This window comes from Lampetra planeri, chromosome 31 (assembly GCF_965212315.1).
Source record: "Lampetra planeri chromosome 31, kcLamPlan1.2.h2, whole genome shotgun sequence".
Taxonomy (NCBI): domain Eukaryota; kingdom Metazoa; phylum Chordata; class Hyperoartia; order Petromyzontiformes; family Petromyzontidae; genus Lampetra; species Lampetra planeri.
In genome coordinates, this window is record NC_136137.1 from 10,316,182 (window position 1) to 10,335,446 (window position 19,265).

The 19,265-nt window shown below is 56.0% G+C and overlaps 1 protein-coding gene and 1 long non-coding RNA gene across 3 annotated transcripts in view; one reads left to right on the plus strand and one right to left on the minus strand.

The window, feature by feature from the left end:
* RARB (retinoic acid receptor beta) overlaps nt 1-8,446 on the minus strand; it is an 89,106-nt gene extending 80,660 nt beyond the window's left edge. For both annotated transcript variants that reach the window (XM_078609260.1, XM_078609262.1), the window contains exon 1: nt 8,226-8,446. The gene's annotated coding sequence lies outside the window, so the exon portion shown is untranslated. The remainder of the gene's footprint in view (nt 1-8,225) is intronic.
* Nucleotides 8,447-11,379: 2,933 nt separating this feature from the next.
* Nucleotides 11,380-17,271, plus strand: LOC144729205 (uncharacterized). Its single transcript, XR_013587651.1, has 2 exons — nt 11,380-11,658; nt 16,611-17,271. It is a non-coding gene; the product is annotated as an uncharacterized LOC144729205 (long non-coding RNA).
* The last annotated feature ends 1,994 nt before the right edge of the window (nt 17,272-19,265 follow it).

Here is a 19,265-nt window from a genome sequence, read left to right on the forward strand (position 1 = left end):
GACTTGGATTTGATCCTGACCCTGAAGCCTGCTGTAAATTTGGAGTTTGCATGTCTCTCTGCCCGTCGTCGCGTGGATTTTTCTCCAGGTCCTCCGTTTTTCCCACCCAACATTTAGAATCCACACGCGTTTAGAGTATTTGGCTTCGATAACATTTCCTCGTGATAAGCCACTTCGTTGAACATTATGTATGTTAGGCTTATTTCGTACTGTACGTCGCCAACCGTGCAAATCGAAGATGCAGCTATCATTTGTGATAGCCAGGCCGCTTCTGAAAACGAGCTCATACAGGCTCCGTGGGCCTCACCTGGTCAAATAAAAAATAGTCATAGTGGCAGTACCTGTGCCAGGTGGGACGCGTCCCACATTCCAATCATCACGCCCCATAATTGGCATGCAGGGTTTACGGGCGGGTGGGATCCACACGCAAGTTTCCATATTCATCGGTGCGGACGCTGCCGCTCATCTGTGCCGAAGTGGCGCACAGGCCGGCCGAGTGGCGGCCGACCGGGCGGCCGTGCGGACAGTCAGCCTCCGCCGGTGCAGAGAGCCGCCGCTCTTAATGCGCAAAGCAGACCGTCATATGGCACGCGTCGTCTCGGAGCTCTCAGGAAATCATAAAATCTTAATTCCCGATATTTAACATCAGAAGCGCATTCCCACGATCGTGATGACGTATTTGCACATTTGTCTGCTGAAATGCCATGAATTACACCATCAAAATAGATGTTTAAGGTTTTCCTTTGTCTGGCCTCCTGTTGGGTCTTTCAATACGAGCGTTTGAATCCTTTGACGCCCAGTTACGTGCCACATTGGCACTTCATTAGCAAACATTAACGAGTTAATTGAATGTTTGTTGTCAGACAATTCAGAGCCGTCTCGCTCAATTTTACGAGCAAAGCCTTGACTCGCTGCGGAGGAATCTCCCTTTACACCACCAAAGAAAAAGACAAAGATCCCCCGTATAGCCTTAACAGACTGTTGGGGCAAGTGCTGTAAGCGAGCAGTGCCTATGAAGGCCGGCGCGGCACACGAAGAGGTGAGTAGCCAGCACCACGCCCGGCCGCCTTTGTCTCCCTTGTGGCGATGTTTATACACCGCACCAGGTACTCATTTGAGGCTGAGTTGAGCCAGGGGAGGCCCAGAAGCGGTCAGATAATCGTCACTGGTGTTGGCCGTGAGTGGGACCCGAACCCGGGTCACCAGGTTCGTAGCGCAGCAGTGCGCTAACCACAACACCACCACCACAACCACAACCGCTACAGCCGCCTTTGGTTGCGCAAACAGCAACTGAGCATTTACAATCATTGCAACAGCGCGCAGACAATGTTTACAGCACGAGACAATGTCCTGGCATGCCATGAAAGTTAACTCAGATCCACTTGATGGTGGTTAAGTAAAAAAAAACTGCTTTGACGGAGAGTTACCGAGCCTAGCAGTGCTCAAACTGCGCGAGACACAAATCTGGGCAGCGAGAGCCTCGGAAGAAGAGGGCGAGTAGGCGGCCACCGCAGACACCTCGTGCTGACGGGGAGCCAAGCGGCGAGCCCACCTCGTTAAAACCTCGGAGCTTCTCCACCGATCAACGTCTCCATTCGTCGCAGGATGGGAAGTTCACAATGAGACAAAACCGGCAGCGCAGATTCGTGCGGCGAGTGCAAGCCACCGCCACCGAAGGTTGGGGTGACACGGGCCCGCGCAGATGTGTGTGCGTGTATCGCGTTTCACATCTCGTACAGAACACGCGTTCGCTACGTCACGTCTGGCGAGGTTGGCAAATACGACTCCGCGCGCTTACGTGCGCCGCCTGACCATTAAGGGGATTCGCTTCGGCCCTGGGTCACGTCCAGCCAGGTCAACCGCTGACTCAACGATTCGCCCTCCCCGTCCGACGTAGGGGGAGGCCGCCATGGCGAACACTCAGGGCCCCCGCTACCCTTCACACCGCAGCCACACTCAACCGGACAGGTCTCCTCAGTCCACGAGAAGACGTCCGCACCACCTGTGCCCAGCGGCTCGCGCTACGAACGCGACTCTCTCGGGGGGTAACGGCACGGCGAGGCCTGCAGAGATTTCCACGCCCGACGCGCGGAGGCCGGGAGCGGTGCGCCTCTGCGCTGTGACGGACCCTGTTCGAGCTCCCAAGGACAGCGGCGCCTTTTACGCAACGCCCAGTGGTGACCCTCGAGCCTCACGGGAAGAATCTGCCTGGGTTCCATTCCCGACTCGGGTGCCTCTCTGTGTGGAGCGTCTTTGTTCTCCCTTTGGTCTAAGTGGGTTTCCTCCAGGTTCTCTGGTTTCTTGTAATGTCATTGCTCTTGGGCAATACATTTCAATGCTGAATAACTACTGGAAAATTACTCCATTGGGATTGAGTAATTGGCAACAACAACAAACTTGGCAAGACCTTGCACAAAAATAATATTAGATTCCCTTGTGAAAATGCGTGTTAACAATATTAATGAAAATAACACGAATAGGGCACACAGCACGACCAGCAAATCCCTCAGCAGTGGAAGAGCCAGTGCCAGAGCGCTTAATTTCAGATGCCCAACAAGTTCAGACTGTAAACAACGGATGACCGATACTTTCATCACCATCGTCAACAAGCATAATACAGGTTTTTTTTTAGATCGTCAACAAAGTCAAGAAGCGTCTACCGGCCGGGAGCGTGACAATGAGAATGTGGGGCAGATGGACGCTGCCTTGACTGTAAACATCAATAAGCGAATAACCAAAGCGGCACACCGAACCATCCCCTCAAACACCACAGGGATGTGGGACCACACATTCAGCATACGGAACGCGATTGCCGTGTCGGTCATCATCACCGCGATTGCTGAAACCTTCACCCGGCGCAAGCGAGGAAGAAACGTCAGACGGCGCTGCCGTGTCATCTGTCACAATTAGAGGGGAGGAAGGGGGGTGGAAAACCCACGGTGCTGCGTCCAATTTCACAGCAATTAAATTAGCATCGTCGGGGACTGAACACCGCCCCACTGTACAGCGCGCGCCCTCACGACGGGCGGATCCCCGCGGTGGTGGCGACGACGCCGCCGCCGCCGATGTGGCGGTCAAGAGGGGCCACCATGCAGCAGCGCCGGGCGGTTCCTACGGGCGGCGCGGGAGCTTACGGGAGACGCTTCTCTTACCACAACAACAATAACCGCCATTCGCCACTAAGTGGCGGTGACGTCACCACGACGCTTGTGCCAGGTCATGTGCACCTTGAGGCCACGTGAAGTGTCGAACGCCCGCCTGCAGGAGGTCACGGGGCAGACTCAGCAGGTGCCACGGTCGACTGACTGAGATGACCTCCCCACCACCACCCCAAAATCAGCTTCACGCACGACGCGCCGCGCGCAGATCACAGAAGATCACGTCGTTTGTAGGGCACCATTTATTTATTTACAATTATTATTACGAGTGGCAGCGCCGCGTGGATCCAGATGCAAAAAACCGGGGGTCCCTCGGACATCAACGCTCTGCTGTTTCAGTGGCCTCCGAGGTGCGACCGAGCAGCGCAGGTCGGCCGAACGAGGCCATCGAGCGGACAGGTTGTTAAATAAATAAATAATCACTCGCTTGCGAGCCCGGCTGGCGAAGGCAAAGACAGCGGGGGGGCGGAGGGGGGGTGAGAGCTCGGGACAATGGATAATGGCTCCATCGCGGCGAAGCGAGACCTCGCGCGGAGCTGCGAAGTCACTTCGGGGCGGGCTCGCCAGAGGGTGGGAGGTCGGCCTGAGAAAGTTACCGAAGGTGGCCACGACGGTGCGCGGATACTCGCGGCAAAGCCCCGCGGGTGCTTTTGCGATCCGTTTTTTGTTGTTTTGCCGAACTTAAGAACCCACGTACGGGCAGCGGAACTCGCGGCCTCGCTGAATGGGCGTCACTGCGCCACCACCGCGTGAGCACGAGCGGCGGAGGCGCACCAAGAGGGCGCGCCAAGAGAGCCCTTCCCACGACCGCCGGCTCGGCGCGCCGAACGCGGACATCCATCGAGCGCTGTGCACAGCAACGAGCTCGTCGGGGCCGACTCGCACCGAGGCAGACGTGTCGTGCGGACGGCGAAGATGTGCTCGCGGCACCGCGCTGCACCGCACAGCAAAGGGCATCGCTTGCAGCGCGCGCACACACACACACGTGCAGAAAGCACGCAAGCACAGGGCATGCAACGTGTGTAACAGTCAAGTCGCGTCGTATTGCGTAGGGCACACACACACACGCGGCACATACACACACGACACGATATACACATAAACACGCGGCACACACACACACACGTACACACGCAGCACACACACGACACGATATACACATAAACACGCGGCACACACACACACGTACACACGCAGCACACAGGCGCGCGTGGCGCGCATCGCGGTGGAGCACGCGTTCCCCGCGCTACGGAAGCGAGCGCGGGGGGGGGTGGCGGCGGCGGCGCCGAGACCCCCGCTGCCAGCCTCCCTGACGGCCTTCGCTGATCGACGGACGAGCGGACCTCGGAGGATCTGAACAACGCGCGTGCCTGAGGATTCGTCTGCAAAACAAGGACCTCTGGCACGCGCGCCAGCTCACGCGTGGGTTTACGGGGGCGAGGCGGTCGTGAACACGGCATGTACCCTGGTGCGCGTCTCTGGGGCCTCGTGTACAAAGTATATCGTGTCTTGGCTGAATTGAAGAGGCTAAGAATAAGGCTCGCAGAAAAAACAACCGTTTATAGCGGACGGGTCCACAGGCGCACGCCATAGAATTCCAGATTCCACGGGCGATCGGCATTTTCCGGATCAGGAGCGATATCGTTACGGCCTTGTTGGGTTCGATCGCGTAAATATAAATGCGTCGTTAAACCCACCACACGGCCACTCGGTGAGGTTTGTCACGTAAACAAAACGCGCCAATTAGTTACTGCTTCGCAGCGCACCGGTGTGTTGGAGAGTAAGCCCACAACATTTACAATTACTCTTGACGTTTCGCTGGTGATCGCAACAACTAGCGTTATCAGGCGATTAGCCAGAATTGTGAAGAAAGCCCCCCCCCCATCCCGGTCACACGAGCAAGATCTACGGCGCTCGCAGCAGTGGATCTCACAAAGACACCCTTCAAGTCCACGTGGTGCTCCCTGCACGGCCTACAGATGGCTCGACGGGGGAAACGGTGAACGATACAAAAAAACCCTCCAGAATGTAAATTTCGAAACGAGCCGCTAATTACTCAGCGCACAGCGGTGGTGACTCATTTTGGCTTCTCATTTGCCAAAATAAAGTTGCTCATTGCGGTGACGTGGTGATGATGATGTTTGTGTTGCGTGTGGGCGTGGGCACGTGGGCCACTCGACAGAGGCGGCAGACGATCGACTGGAGAGACGCTGAAATAGGAATCGGCTTTGACAGATGAGGGGGGGGGCAAGCCGGTATGTGAGGCTACGACGAAAGCGAGTGCCCCCCTCCGCCACGCCCCCCCCCGACACTCCGAAAACTGCTCGAAAATAGAATTGCCTTTTTCTCCATACACAAACCATCTGACCAGATACAGCATACACCCCCAGCATCATCATCGCGCCTCCGATTAGCACGGTTGGCTACGTACGGTGCGAAAGAAAGTTCCACATACGTACATCCATCAAGCAAGATCGATCCATTACGAGCCGAAGGGCACCCCAATTTGTCGCCACCCCTCATAGACGGGCGATGCAGCGATCCATCTCGCTCCTGTGCACTGCTCCGTCTCCACGGTGCGCGTGCTGTCGGGCGCGTTCCATCCTTGGGCAGCCACGCCGTCAGTGCCCTTGCGAATGTAGCGATGTGTCCTCGCGACATGCCCTTGCAATCTGTCATCGCGGTCTGCCCTTAGCAATATGTCGGAGCGATCTTTCTTTGCGAGCTGTCCTAGCCCAGCCCGTTTATTTCCTTGAAGATTAATATTCGGTGCGTCATTTGCATCTTTTCTCAGATCCGTGCGCTCTGCTTTCTCTCGCTGAGAACTCACAAAGCGTCCACCGATCCGCGCTTCTTTGTGTGTTTTTTTTACAGTTTCTGTTTGCGTTTTGTTTGTCAATGTGCGCGCTTATGATCCATGCGCACTGGCAGGTAAAATGCCAGTGCGCATGTCTCTGTCTCCTTAACGCACATTGCTACGTTGCATTTCATTACCAAGTTACATTTTTACACGAATAAAAGGACTCCAACCTTCTCTGGCAATGTATTTATTGAATTAATGTGTCCCTTGTTCCCCCCTTCAACAATTGCTCACGGGATTCACCCTCCCACGCGTGTTCCAGTTGCCTCGTTCCAACAAATACATTCATTTGTTCAGCGAACCCGTTGTCCGACGTGACTTTTGCTTTGTCCGTATTTATCTCAAATGCAGGCTCGATATGAAGTTACGGTCTTCAGTAATACCCCACAATTCATTTTCATTGCTTGCTACGGTGACGCATCATCGGTCATTCGGAGGTGCTTAATATTTCCTCCATCTATGCCTCAATGACTCCGCTAAAATGCTGGTAAAACAAATATATATCTTCCAAGGTCGCCATGAATACGGGGAGAGAGCGTGTCTTACTTTTGGGGTTCCCCTTCTGATGTTTATCAGCCTACTCGCTTCCTGCAAGCTCACTGTAGTTGCTTCAGTCTGCAAACATTTTTTTATTATTATAATTTTATATTTAGGGCTTAGTTTGTGAGAGCTTGGAAGGATGTACCCATATCCACCGAGGCAAATGCCTTTTTATAGAATCCACAAAGGCCAGGGCATAGTACTCTAATATTCCTGAGTTTCTTAGAGTTTGAATATCGTCGATGGGGATGAAAAAAACAACCTTTGCTGAACCCTGCTCGCTTCCATGGAACGGTTTGGCCTCTCGATTCCCCATTATTCTGTTCCCAGTGAAGTTCATGAGCAATTTAAGTGTAATCGGGAGCAGGTGAGTCTGTAATTCTCTACGCCAGTTATTTTTGTTTTCCAATTCGAGAATAATTGAGGCATCAATCCATAAACCAAGATAATTTCATTTACTGCCCCTTGGCAGTGTGAATAAGTATAACCCGTAAAAACAAAGTTTTTCACTATAAATCCTTTATATGCGTGGCAGCGAACTTAATATGAAGGATTTAAAAATATATTCGCCTGTGGAGGACGCGGGGATCGATCCCGCGACCTTTGGCATGGGAAGCGAGGGCGCTACCAACTGCGCTACTCCGCCACGGCCTGTGGAGGGGTTACGCTCTGGGCTCTTACACTGTTACGTTCAGCCAAAGCCATGAATGAGTTCTATTTGAATATATATAAAATATTTTTTTTTTGCCTAAAAAGTGTAAAATTTTGGGAATTTTTTTTCACGAACATTGTCTGGCACAACGAGTCTGTGTGGAAAATGTCAGCTCGATTGGATCACGGGAAGTGGGTTAAAAAACGAGCGAAAGATTTGCACGGTCCTAAGCAAGCAAGCAAGCACGCAAGCAAGCAAGCACGCAAGCAAGCAAGCACGCAAGCAAGCAAGCACGCAAGCAAGCAAGCACGCAAGCAAGCAAGCACGCAAGCAAGCACGCAAGCAAGCAAGCACGCAAGCAAGCAAGCACGCAAGCAAGCAAGCACGCAAGCAAGCAAGCACGCAAGCAAGCAAGCGAACTTAATATAAAGGATTTAAAAATGGGGCGCTAGCTCCTGGACTCCCTCCCCCCTCCTGTGAAATAACTGCAGCATCATCAACGAAGCAGGACGTCGCTGTCACAACACAATTATCAGACCCATGACCGCAAATATTTACGAACAGAAAGTAATCGCACATTTTCCGACAATGCCATGCTGCGGGGTAAAGTGCTTGCACGACAGCAGCAATGGGCGTGAACAGGCAACGCTGTGCCATCGACAATCGATGACCGCTGAAGCAGCGAAAACGTCCTCACGACTTCTCGTCAGCCCACGTGAACGATGAGAGCCCCACAACGGCGCCAGGAGGGGTAACTCAACGGCGAACGAAAGTCACCTCTGACACGCAAATCCAGCAAAAACGGGCCAACAAAAACCAACTCATTTAGGCGATACACTTCAGCAAACAACTCGGCAGACAGGCTGCCTGCAAACAAACAACAAGCGTCGTCCAGCCAGCTCGCCCGGTCCCCTCTCCACCTCTCCACCCCAAACCGAGACGCTCCCGCCGCCGCTGAGACCTCGGCGGCCCACGACCGCGTTCCAACCTCCTCCCCCCCCACACACCGACTCACCCTCGGCGTCACTGGACGACGCGCAGGATCCCTCGCTGCGTCGTGCACGAACCCGCGCACCCGGCCAGTTGCACCGCCGCGGCCCGCAGATCGAGAGCACCCCGCGTGAACCTCCGTAATTACTGAGCAAACACGGCGGCGGCTGCGGCGGCGGCGGCGGTAAACAGGACACTAAATTAAAGTGCGGACACAGCAGCTGGACAGCGGCCAAGCGAGCACTCACTTGGCCCCGCGCTGCGTAGCTCGCCACAGCAGCCATAACGACCCCCCCCCCGCCGCCATGCCATTGGTCCGCAGCGCTGGGCGAGCGAGAGGGGGGGGGCGGTCGGGCAAAGTGGTTGGGGGAGACGGAGGAGGGAGGGAGGAGGAGGGGATGGTGGGGAGGGGAGCGCTCGGGCAAAGTGGTTGGGGGAGACGGAGGAGGAGGGAGGAGAGGGGGAGGAGGGAGGCTGCGAGGTGGTGGGTGGGGGGGGGTGTTGGCGACCCAGACGAGGGGGTTGGTGAGCCGCTCAGAGGATGGCGGGCGGGGGGTGATGGAGCTTGACGGGGGTCTGTGGCGGGCGGGGTCGCTGGATGGAGGAGGCTGCGTCGGGCCCCTACAGGCGGGCCCGGGTGATGATAAACACACGAAGAGGCGTTGCCGTTTCCCATCAGGAGAACAACACGAGGTGCCACGCCGTTCCCGTCCTCCTTTTGGAAAATCCATTTCAGTTTCCCCCCCCCCCCTTTATTTTTTTAACGGATCCCCCAATTTCCTTCATCAGCCTCGCCTGCAAATCAATAGCTTGCGGGCGTGCGGTCATCCCAGGCCACCAAGTAAATCTCCCGGTAAACTGTGGAGAGCAGCCCCCGCCGCCCCTCCCCCTCCACGCCCCCCCCCCCACGTGGCCCCTCCCCCCGCGGCCCATCCCCCCGCCCCTCCCCCCCACCTCTCCCCCCCCGCGGCCCCTGCCCCCGTGCCCCCCCCCCCCCACTGTGCACACACGCCACGATGTATACAGCAAGAGGTCCTCCGATAACCGCGCAGAGGGAACACAATGGGGGGGGGGGGGCGCGGGTGTCCACCCCCCCCCCCTGTTTGACTCGTGTTGTGTCAATGTTTGTGACCTGCCACCAGGTCAGCCCCACGCCCACGGTGGGGGCGGGGCGGGGGGTTCAAGGTTTATTTGTGCGGATGTGATCAGGCGACGTGGGGGGGGGGGGCAGCAATCTAGGAGAGTGACTCTGCGGCGTGTAGGGGGCAGGGGGAGGGTAGGCGATGCGATGGCAAGGTGTTGGTGTCGGCGTGTCCAAGGGACTGGCTCTCTGGCCCACGCAGGGGTCTCCTCCGGGCCTCTACTCCCCCAGAGGTTCTACTCCCCGTCCCCCAAACTCTGTTGCGTTTCTCAACTCGCATCCACTTCGCCCGAATGAACTTTGGACACTTACAATACTATACAGGTACGCGCATTAAAACATAAAAAATATTTATTTACATTTACTAAAAGGACACTTCTCAGCAATGAGAGGAGGGGAAACAAATGATGGCAAAAACGATGCTACGTCATTGCGGCATTTATTGAAAAGCAATGCCCTTGAGAACCCAGTCCCTTTTTTTCATTATCCCATCATCTACATTTTATTTGAATCTTGTGTTGTAGAAACTGCTCGCTACACCCACGGTCTATTAACGCGATGTAGAGCCGAAGGTTCATTACAGCGCCGGAGAGCCTGCAGAGTAAAGATCCTTTCTGAACCCACGGACAATCCGTCATGCCTCGAAAATATGAAATCAATGGTAAGGCTGACATGTGTTCTGTCAAATTTAAATTGTTACACACAAGGTCACCGCTCGTTGCGGTAATTCGCAGCCCACAAATCTTTCTCTGGGAGGATGGAAAAAAAACCCACAACAACATCCAGACACCGGGCTGGACAACCGCCGTGATTTTATCTCCCCAACTCTGCTGCGTGGGGCCACCCGGAGAGGGGGCAGGCAGCTCCAGACGGCGGCGGCTGACACGAGAACTCAGCATGGAGCCTCCTCCCACGGGCAGCCCTGGGGGGTGGCGGTGGGGGGGGTGGGGGGGGGGTGGTGGTGGTGGGGTGGTGGGGGGGTGGCGGTGGTGGGGTGGTGGGGGGTGGCGGTGGTGGGGGGGTGGTGGGGGGGGTGGCGGTGGTGGGGGTGGTGGCGGTGGGGTGGTGGTGGTGTGGTGGTGGTGGCGGTGAGGGGGGTTGGGGGGGGTGGTGGTGGGGTGGTGGGGGGGGTGGCGGTGGTGGGGGGGGTGGTGGTGGTAGGGGGGGTGGGGGTGGTGGTGGGGGGGGTGGCGGTGGTGGGGGGGTGGTGGTGGTGGGGTGGCGGTGGGGTGGTGGGGGGTGGTGGTGGTGACGGTGGGGTGGTAGTGGTGGTGGGATGGCGGTGGGGTGGTGGTGGTGGGGTGGTGGCGTGGTGGTGGCGGTGGGGTGGCGGTGGCGTAGTGGGGTTGTGGTGGGTTGGTGGTGGTGGTGGTGGGCCTCCTCAGCGAAGCGGCCAGGAGGCCCGAGTCCCTCGCGCCACCGCCGCTGGGCGAACACCGAGAGGCGAGAAAGCGGCGAGGGCCCTCAACGTCACGAGGGTGGTGACCACCGCGTGACTCACGCGGTGCAAAGCGTCGTGGTCGTGGTTGGTGGTGAACGAGGCAACGGGACGGGGGCTTTCTGAACGTTGCTAAGGATGTGAAACATTTCCCTTGCCATGGTTCCGATGGTGTCGCGACTGTTCGCATATTCGCTGCATTTCATTGAGAACGGAGTCTTCCTTGCAAGAGACTAATTTCGTCTCAACCGGACTCTGGTTTCAAATTAAGCGAATGAAATTGAAATGAACTACAAGTGCATGCCAAGTGTAATCTATATATATAAAATCGCGAATCTGTCTGTCTGTCTGTGTGTCGCCGGACCATACGCACTTTCATTGGACGGCGGTTGCCCCTGGCAACGGGTAGCGACGCCTTCGCCGCTTTCATTGGACGGCGGTTGCCCCTGGCAACGGGTAGCGACGCCTTCGCCGCGGGCTGCAGTTTCATTGGACGGCGGTTGCCCCTGGCAATGGGTAGCCACGCCTTCGCCGCTTTCATTGGACGGCGGTTGCCCCTGGCAACGGGTAGCGACGCCTTCGGCGCGGGGTGGACGCCATTTTTAATTCCCCTTAAAAATAGGCGCACGCATTAACACGCGACTCTGACGTAAATTCATCAAAGTTTCACGTCCTCTTCACTCCCCCCCCACTACAATGTGTGCAATTACTATTATAGGGTCGGTAGATTCTAAAATTATAGCGATTAGACAGTATTATTGTAGCGCGGGGGGGGGGGGGGGACGGCACCCGTACCCAGCGTCAGCCGGGTGGGAAAATCAGGCGAGGCCGGAGGCTCTGCACGGTGCTAGGCCTCGACACCCACCACGCAACTCTGAGGTAAATTCATCAAAGTTTCACGTCCTCTACAGAGTCGTGAGGGAGGGAGAGCGGTGAGGGAGGGAGAGCGGTGAGGGAGGGAGAGCGGTGAGGGAGGGAGAGCGGTGAGGGAGGGAGAGCGGTGAGGGAGGGAGAGCGGTGAGGGAGGGAGAGCGGTGAGGGAGGGAGAGCGGTGAGGGAGGGAGAGCGGTGAGGGAGGGAGAGCGGTGAGGGAGGGAGAGCGGTGAGGGAGAGCGGTGAGGGAGGGACTCAGCCTCAAAACGAGTAACTGGTGTGGCATATTAACATCGCCACTGGGGAGACAAAGGCGGCCGGGCGTGGTGGATACAAGTCCCGGGCGAAGCCGAGTAGTACAGCTAGTTACTTACTGTAATGATAACGTTATGAAAGGGATTGCCGTTATTAATTCCAATTTAGATGAGCCGTGTGTTGTCAATTCACCAAGGGGCATGGGAATCGGCTGCGTGGAAACGCCTTTGTTTAATAACAATACGGGAAAAAAACATTTCCAACGGCGCCGTTTGACCGTAAGTAGCCTCAAGGCCACGGAGGGCGGCCCTGATTAATCGTCTCCACGTGTGGCCCGCGGAGGTGTCGCCAGCGCACGGACGCGCGCGGACAATCCGGTGATGGGGGCCGAGCGCGTGGCGTGCGCGCGTGCGCGCGCTTTAATTAATGGACTTCATAAATGGGGCCGTGTCCCCCCCCACCACCACACCCACCCACCCACACCGCATTCTCGTGGCCCAGGGTCTCCCCCGCTGACGCGCTCACCCGGCCCCGGGAATTCCCTCTCTCCCCCCGCACTGCACGCGCGCTGCGCGCTGCGTGCTCACTTAACCCCTCGGCGGCGTGGCCACCTCACTCCGCCCGCCTCCTCCTCCTCCTCCCGCACTCTCTCTCTCTGTGCGCCAGCGCCACGATCTCATCGGCGTACGCGCGCCTCGTGTCGTGCAACCGGTTTGTTTTTTAAACGCCGCCATTCCCTAAACAACAACTTTCTTACACCCCCCCTTCCTCCTCATCCTCCCACCTCTCGTCCCCCGTCCTCCCCCAGCAGTATAAAATGGGCACGGCCACGGTCAGTAGATCGTAAGATCGCGTGCGGTGACGTTAAAGCTGTGGCTGCTACTTCCCGCACGTTTGGCCACCAGCGTGGAAGGGGGGTAGTGACAAAAAAACAACTTTCAATGGTGAGAGGTGGGGGCTCTTTCGAGCACTTCCCTCGAGTCCAATGCCTTCCCCTGCCAGCCACGGAGAGCGAAGCAATTGCGGGGGCTGCACCTCTACCTGCCCTGGGAGCCGCCACCTGCTCCTGATGCTGGTGATGCTGCACTCGGCCACATGGCCCCCGCGGGGTGGCCGCGTGCCCCCCCCCCCCGCCGCTGGCTGCGTGGTAGCAACCGCGAGCCTCTCTGCCTTGGCTGAGCTCGCGGTCGTAAAACACCGTCCCCTAAGCGCCGAGCGCTTTGTGCCGAGGTATTTAACGTTTGTCCCGCCGCACGCGCTGACCCTTCCCAAAGCTGCATGATTATTAATGCACGCCAATGCACTACTCCAGAATGCTCAATAATTCATCATCTGGAGCACTGCAGTTTCAAGGTTTTCACGCATTAAATTTGACGGGGCGATGATAAAGAGTTCATTATATAACCCCTTCCAACCACACCACATTTAAAGATTTCCTGCAATTGCCTCGAAACAATAAAGGGGGCACCAAATGAATTGCCTCTGCTTAGGATACTTGTCTGCGCTGGAAGCGACCACTTTCGACGGCGCGCAAGTGCGCATGTGCGCTCGTGAGCGCCGTGTGGCCGCGTTCTATAACCTATTAAAACTAAAACTATTTTTAGCTATGCCATGTAAGGCCTACCACTGAGCTGTATAGCTCTTGTTCAGAAGCGACCTGGCAATCGCAAATGACAGCTCAAACGAAGGGGCTTGTCACGTGGACATCTACGGCAGCCGAATGCTCCGAACGCGTGCCGTCGATTTCTAAATGTGGATGGAGGGGGGGAAATCGCAGGAGACCCGGAGAAAAATCCACGCGACCACGGAGAGAGAGACATGCACACTCCTAATATACAGCAGGCGTCAGGTTCGGGATCGAACCCACGATCTCCTGCAGACCAGGCGAGGGAGTTAACATCTCACCACCGTGGCGCCCCGCAACGAACTCGCGCGGAGCCGGCAGCATGTTGAACTTCTTTCGCACCGTACCTAGCCAACAATGCATTGCATTCCCGCAGCACGATGCCCATTCCAGGTTACTGAAAGCAGCAGCGCATGGGCATCGCCTTCCCAATGACAAATAGACAACGATTTGCATCCGCGATTATATCCGACGGTGTAAACGTTGTTACGTATATCTCATTGCACGAATGGCTGTTATACCTCGATGCCCAGTTTGTTTAGGGCCATTTGATTAACTCGGAAGTCCGCTCGTATTTATACGAGCTACCCTGACAGATGAGAAACAGGGCATCTGGAGGGCACGCGCCGATCACAACAAGCGCCTTATGTCATCCTCACAGCAGCAGGGGACTTGTGGGGGGTATGGGAGGAGTAGAGGGGGGGTAGGGGGTACGGGGGGTAGGCGTCTACCTTTGAACTGACAACGGAAACACAATCGGGCAAAATGCGACGACGTTGCGGTGGTTGGGGGGGGATGTAACGGGGGCGTTAGGTGCAGTGCCTGCTGCGTCTGACACCACGCCGCCACTTATCCCTTCTCCGCTCTTAAACAAGAGACCTTTTTGTTCGGCGTTATCGCAAGATTGGGGGAGTGGGGCGGGTTATTATATCACGCAACAAACACACAAACACACGCGCGCGCGAGTGCACGAGCAGGCGACACGCGACGGGGACGCCGGCATGCTGGTACGAGGGCTCGAGTAGCAATGGGCCCCGGGGTGATGAGATACGGAGCTGACCTCCACTCGGGGGGGAATCAGGCGGGGAGATCGGACAGCTTCCGAGCAGGTGACCGGCACCCTCATCACCTGCGGGGCGCCGGGTCACACAGCAGTGCACGCGCACGCGCACGCGAAAACTGGCAACGAGCGCTCTCTCTCGCCCTCGCTCTCTCTTGACTTAAAAGCTTTCGTGACTGCAGGAATTCATATTCTTTGGGTCATTCGGTAAAGTCACGTCGATAGGCTCAAAGGAAATAACAAAACAACACGACGTTTCGATCGCAACACAAGCGTTCGTCATCAGGAACTACGACGTTTCGATCCTAATGACGAACGCTTGTGTTGCGATCGAAACGTCGTCGGTTTTTTGTTGTTATTTTTTATTTTCTTTGAACCTATCTACGTGACTTTACCGAAAGACCCAAAGAATATGTCTCCCTCTCTCTCTTCCTCCCTCCCTCTGTCTCTCTCGTAAAATCACGCCAGCGGAGCGAGCGGCTCCTCACCCCCGACGTGGCGACGGGCGTGCTCACTCTCCGGGCGGTGAGTTCGTCTCTCGCGTCGCTCTCACGCTGCGAGCGAGGCCCGTTCATCCACTCTCCCCGTGGCCTCTCGCATCGGTGCGGCACTGGAAGGATCGGGTGCAAATCCCGAGCGGCGGTTGGGTCCCAAAGCTCCCCCTTCTCCCTCTCACGTCCCATCCACTCCGGCCGCGGTGTGCACCACCCTCGCACATTACACATCCGCAAGGTGACATTGTCACCGCCCCCCCCCCCCCGCCGCTGCCAAACAAATGTTACTTAAGCCAGAGAGTTGGGGAGTAAACGTCACGGCAATGTCGAGCGCTCACGGGGCACGAAATACGGCTGAAGATGTGTATGGTAGCGAAAGCAATGTTGGTATCATCCGCAGAATGTGCAATGCAGGGAATTAGGACGTGGCAGAAACTGACAATGAGCGGTTACAGTTCGAGATTACAGTGGACAGCGAGAAATGCAGTATCGCCAAGAACACACCCCGGATAATACATGGGAATTATAGCTGCCAACAAGTTGACTCAGTTCAACGTAAACTACCACTGTCGCGAAATGAACACGGCGCGGGCGAGGCGCGAAATGTTTGGCGTTTGCCGCGCACGCGAACTCCCCGCTCGTGCGAACCGCGCGGCGAACGGAGATTCAACTCGGCCCGCGTCGCCCGTGGCTCTTCACCGCACGTCGCTCACGGCACGCGCGGAGCCACCAGCACCGGCGGAGTCATCGAGCGGCGTGCATGCGGTGCGATTGTGCGGGGGGGGCGTCCACGGACCGAGGAGGGGTGGTGGGGTGCCCTGACCACTGGGCTAACAAAGACGAGGGAAGTTCGACGGAGGGATGGGTTGATTGAATTTCCCTTGCACCGGGGCACCCGTGCCAACCTCGCCACGCCACTGAGCCGTGGGCGCGCTTATGCTGCCGCTTCCGCTGGCAGGGGCGGTGGGCACTACCGAGGTATCCACACGCCACCGCATTGGCTTGAGTGTCGTGGATAGGGTGAGCGAAGGTTTGTGGAGCTGAGGCTCCGGTGCAAAGATGTCACAAAGTTTACACGTCAACGGGATAGCACCACGCACGGCCGTGGCCCCTTTTCGCCTCTGAAACTCAACAATGTTTTTGATTTTGCCAGGTAAGGCCCACTAGGCTGGAGAGCTCTTTTTCAGCAGCGTCCTGGCTATCACAAATGACAGCTCAACGAAGTGGCTCATCGTCACGTGAACATTTACAGCAGCAGCGGAATACTCTGAACGTGCGTTTCCCTGCCTGTGTTGAGGAAATGCCGACAAATGTCATCCCACAAACGGCACGGAGCGTTTACTGAGCAGGAGGCTTGGATGTGCTTCCACACACCAGACGCGCTACACGCGTTTGTTCTAAATAAATTGTATTACATCAATAATGAAGTGTCAACTGGATAAATAAATAAGCGGCACAACCGGGGAGGAATGTTACATCTCACGGCGCAACGGCGTTATGACGGGCGCACGTGTGTTTTATACAGAAAGTGAAAAAAAGGCACGCACGAGAAGAAACGAAAACCAGGAAGGTGTCAAAGCGTGTTTCGTGATTTTCAAAGGCAAACTTGAGAACAATCCTCGCGCCCTTCCGCGGGTGCCCTGGAGGACGCGAGGCGTTGGGCGCCGCGACGGAGCGAGCGACGTTGACACCGCTGAGAAGCCCCCTGTCCTTGATCAACGGGGCACAGTGCCTCTTCCGCAAGAACCAACACGCGTGCCAAACGGAACCTCTTCCGCAAGAACCAACATGCGTACCAACGCAGACTCGTCCACAAGACCCAACACGCGTGCCAAACGGAACCTCGCGCACGAGAATCAACGCGCGTCCCAACGGAGCCCCGCGAGCGAGATGTCTCACCAGATGAAAAAAAGGACGTTAAAAATCTGCATGCGAAAGAAGACTGTGCCAGGAGGAGCGCTACAAGGCGCAGCACGTGCGTGGGAAGCAAGGCCCGGTCGGAGGGGGATTGTAAGAGCGGAGCATTCACGTTTATTTCGGTTTGACTTTCATCCAACCTTTTTTTCCCCGAGCCGCGCCGTTGCGAGCAGATTTTAGATATTACTTATGAAACCAGACGGATGGGGCACTGTATCAGGAAATTACAGCAGCGTCACGCAGCCATGAATAAAATTCGCATTTATCAAGCCGTGGTTTTATTGCGAGCGTGGCAATAATTTGTCACTCTGTGGCAGGGCTCCAGTTTTCTCTCATCCGACAACGATCCTCCTCTCGGGAATTAATCAATCTCGGCGTTTTCGCGGCGAATTTTTTTTTTTTACAATTTTATTTCTGGCCAGAATTCCGGTACGATTAATTAAACAACTCTTTAGCAAAAAATACTTTTGTGCGAACCCCCCTCCCCCACCACACACACAGCTTCCCCCCGCCGCCTACGCAATCCTCACCACGCACTCGTTCCCCGTTCGCCGCGCTAATTGACAACCGGTCTAACCCTCTTAGCGGGCCGCAGGATTAGCCGCTCACGACAGCGCCCGCTATAACCTCGGCTCGCCGTGAAGGACGCCAGGTCGCCGCCGCTCTCGTCTCTCTGCGCGCGCTGAAAAGGCCCCTGAGGACCCTGGGAGCGTCGCGCTGAGTCGAGGGTGACCTGACGCCCACTCTGGCGTGGACGCACGCAGAGCCCTGGGGGCGCACACAAAGATCAAAGATCCCCGGTATAGCCTTCACAGACTGTTGGGGCAAGTGCTGTGAGCGAGCACCTATAAAGGCCAGGACAGTACACGAGGCGGTGGGTGGCCAGCACCACGCCCGACCTCATTTGTATCCCTCGTGGTGATGTTTACACACCGCACCAGGAAATCATACCGCACCAGCTACTCAATAATCGTCACTGGTGTTGGCCGTGAGCGGGAATCGAACTCGGGTCGTCGGGTTCGTAGATAAACTACCAGATATCATGAACTACCAAACATCATGAAATAACTGGAAGATGAATAACCAGAAATAATGATCTAACAGCTAGGTGAGCTATCAGACATAATGAACTACCAAGTATGTGAACTACCATACATCATGAATTAAGAACTGCTAGGCACCATAAACAATCAGCTAAGCGACCCATCGTGATCCCTGTTTCAATATTAGCAAGTTACAAACACATTTCGCTGCGTTACGTAACAACAACAACATTGTGTCAATCCACTAATGGGCAAATGCCTCCTACCCCCCCCCCCCCATGCCGTGTTTGATCGTGGACATTGTTTGACCAAACTTCACCACTCCGGCCGGTCCGGGTTGAACTCACCGGTGAGCTTGGTGTTGGCCCTGGATGGGAACTGAACTCGGGTTTGCCGAGTTTGGGCACTGCTCAGCCAATCCCAGTGCCGGATTAAGTTAGCGCGGGGCGTCTAGCATATGTTATAAATGGGCCCTAAATACAATAAAAACACGCATAAATATTAAAACACATGCATTTTTTACTTGCATAGTAAAGTAATTGTATTTTTTCATTTGCTATACAGCCAGATAATATGACAAATCGCTAACCTTAAACACCCAGTCGTTCATAAAAGTCGAAGGTGGTATAGTACTATAGTAATAGAGCAAGTGCAGAATCACTGAACCGGAATTGATAGCTTGAAAGCATTTAGCGCGGGGCCCTTGAAAGTGCGGGGCCCGTAGCTGCACGGCGTCACCCTTGATGCATTAGCGCGCGGGCGCAACCTTCACTCGGCACCCCTCCGCAAACCCCCCGTCGTGCTGACGCGCGGATCGATACCGCATTGCGAAACCCGCGAGACAAACACACACGGGGAACACACACACACAGGACACACACACAGGACACACACACACGGGGCACACACACGGGACATAACACACACACAGGACACACACACACGGGGCACACACACACAGGACACACACACAGGACACACACACACAGGACACACACACAGGACACACACACACGGGGCACGCACACACGGGGCACACACACAGGACATAAACACGGGGCACACACACGGGACATAACACACACACAGGACACACACACACGGGGTACACACACACAGGACACACGCACGGGGCACACACACACATGACACACACACACATGGCACACACACACATGACACACACACACAGGACAGACACACAGGACACACATACAGGA